This window comes from Cibotium barometz, unplaced genomic scaffold (assembly GCF_041138505.1).
Source record: "Cibotium barometz isolate CiBa-2024 unplaced genomic scaffold, ASM4113850v1 ctg512, whole genome shotgun sequence".
In the NCBI taxonomy this organism is placed as follows: Eukaryota; Viridiplantae; Streptophyta; class Polypodiopsida; order Cyatheales; family Cibotiaceae; genus Cibotium; species Cibotium barometz.
This window is the reverse complement of record NW_028229452.1, coordinates 159,264-161,794: the sequence shown is the minus strand read 5'-3', so window position 1 is coordinate 161,794 and position 2,531 is coordinate 159,264.

The following is a 2,531-nucleotide window of genomic DNA, read 5'->3' as shown; positions in this document are numbered from 1 at the left end:
CCATAGGACTAGAATCCATGTTACCTTCTTAAGAAAACAATCCTTTTCTCACACAGATTTTTAGCATTTCAACTTGAGATTGCGATAAGACATTCTTTATTAAGGCATATGCTGTTGTTTAAAAGAATACAAACTTTAAATGGTAAATCAATCAAATAGATCACTGTAACAATCAATAGAGAAGCCGGGGCCATACCTCAACCCCTAAGAATGATATATAATTGAAAAACAAATTATGTATACTAGAAATTTGTCGTTTATCGTTGTCTTTGCTCGTATTAACAAGAGCTTTAGAACTTGACATATGAGAATAGAGTCTTCTAATACCTTGTCTTTTGATTGAAATCATCCAATAATCTCCAAGATTTATCTTCTCTTACTCATACTCTCTTTCTAAGGTCTATGGCAAAATAGCCTTCTCTTACAGGACTACGGTCTACTATTCTTTCTCTATAAGAAAAGCTATGGAGTTTTGGTCTCTTCCTTCGAAAGACCATAGAAATCTAAGCTTCTTTTCTAAGATATTAGATAAGAATGAAGGGATATATGCATCTCAAGCTCTAGGATTACCTTGAGACTACTTGCTGCCTTCTCACAGTTTTCTCTGTGTAGAGACCCTGACAGAAACAGCAAACTGTTTCGACCATAACTCTCTAATAAAAACTCAGAATATTGTCGTATAACCAGTCAAAAGAACGGGAAGACATCTGGTCTACAATCCAACGCGAGCAGAATAGGCAAAAACGTCTATATATAGCCACAAACGCGCCATCTTTAGAAACGCGTTGTTTTTCCACATTTTTAGTATGCATGGACTCTAAATGTGTAAAAGTACTCTAAATATGACTTCTTATCACCTAAACTCGAAATTCTATTTTTGGGAATACTTATCTCTTAATAGAACTATTCTTATGTTCTTATTTCTTTTAGGATTTTTGGAGCTAATATTTTTATTCTAACACTTTCCTAATGTTTCTAGCCTTGTTGTCTCACTCTTCTCTAATTACACTCTCTTTCCTTATTGAATTCTATATTAAAAGAGACACATACATACATGGCTTGGGAGGGACCTTACATAGACCCTCTATCCAACCTGCAATTTCAATCCAAGGTAATGCAAGACCTCCACCTCAGAATAGAGGAAGTCAAAGAGAGTTGTTCCCAAATCGGCCATCCACTTCCAACCTGGAGTTTCAATCCAAGGTAATGCAAGACCTCCACCTCAGAATAGAGGAAGTCAAAGAGAGTTGTTCCCAAATCGGCCATCCACTTCCAAGGTAGTAACACTGGAAGTGATTGAAGAAGAAGAAGAAGATGAAAGAGATCATATTCCACCTGCGAGATGTGGACATCTCGCATTTTTTAAGTGGGGTAGAATGTAAGATTCCTCCCCAGCCTCTCAGGATGTCTTGTATCTTCCCCTGTAATCAAATCCCTCTTCAGAAATATAAAAGATCTTGTTTCTACCAGTTTTGGCCTAGAGAGAGAAAATCTTCTAGAGAGTGGTAATTCAGTTTTTAAATATTTTTGGATGGAAAAATATCTCTTCTTATTAAAATAAGTTCCCCCGAAACAAAAGTTCAAAAAGATTTTCAGAAGGTGCATTAGAAATCAAGTATAATCTGTTCAAGAGGCCTTATCCTGAGGGTCAAGATTTTTTCAAAATTTTAAATTATTAAGGTTCCTATGGGCCAATAAGATTCATCCAAATGTTTAGAGGAGATAAATGGAAGAAATAAAAAAAATACCCCCAAAAATGAGTAAATACTCACATAAGATGAAGAGCTGACTAAGGACAAGGTTATTAGTTAAAAAAGAGAGATATTTAGAAGAAATGATGCATTTTTGACACCTCAGTATGGGGGAATTTCCCTCATGAAGGAGGCGCCTATTTCACATGTGGGTGAGAGTTTTAAACTCCCAAATAATGAAATATTTTTATCTCTCCTCTCTCCTGTTTCAACTACATCCAAAAAGTGAGCTAAACTGACCTAAAAATGGTCAAAAATTGAGCAAACTGATCTGAAAAGTTCTAGAATCAGTTTGCTTGGTTAGAGGCTCACTTTTTCCTATAAATAGAAGCCTCCCCCTTTGTTGAAGCTTAATAGTGTTTTTGCACTATTACCCTGCTTCTTCCAAGAGCCAAAAACTATGAATTTACTCATTAGTTTTTGACCTTCCCTTTTCTAAAGATTGGTGGCCACTCTTGTTTCAAACAAGAGTAGATGCCTCAAACCATCAAGCCAAAGGAAAGCTCTCAAATTCTCCTTGTAAGTTGGAGATTCTTCTCTTTTCTATTTCATTTTATGGTTTTTATGATTTTGTCTTCTCTAAAATGATTATGATGTTATGCCTCATTGAAAAAAGGCATTCCCCTATCTTCTTTAGTAAATCCAACCATTCTTTATCGTAGATGAATGATTAATGGATAAAATCAAGTTTTTCATAATGTTTCTCTTAAATAAGTAAAAATTGTTTACATTAGAATGATTTAAATACTCTTGGTGAAATTCTAGTTGATTTTAGAGAGT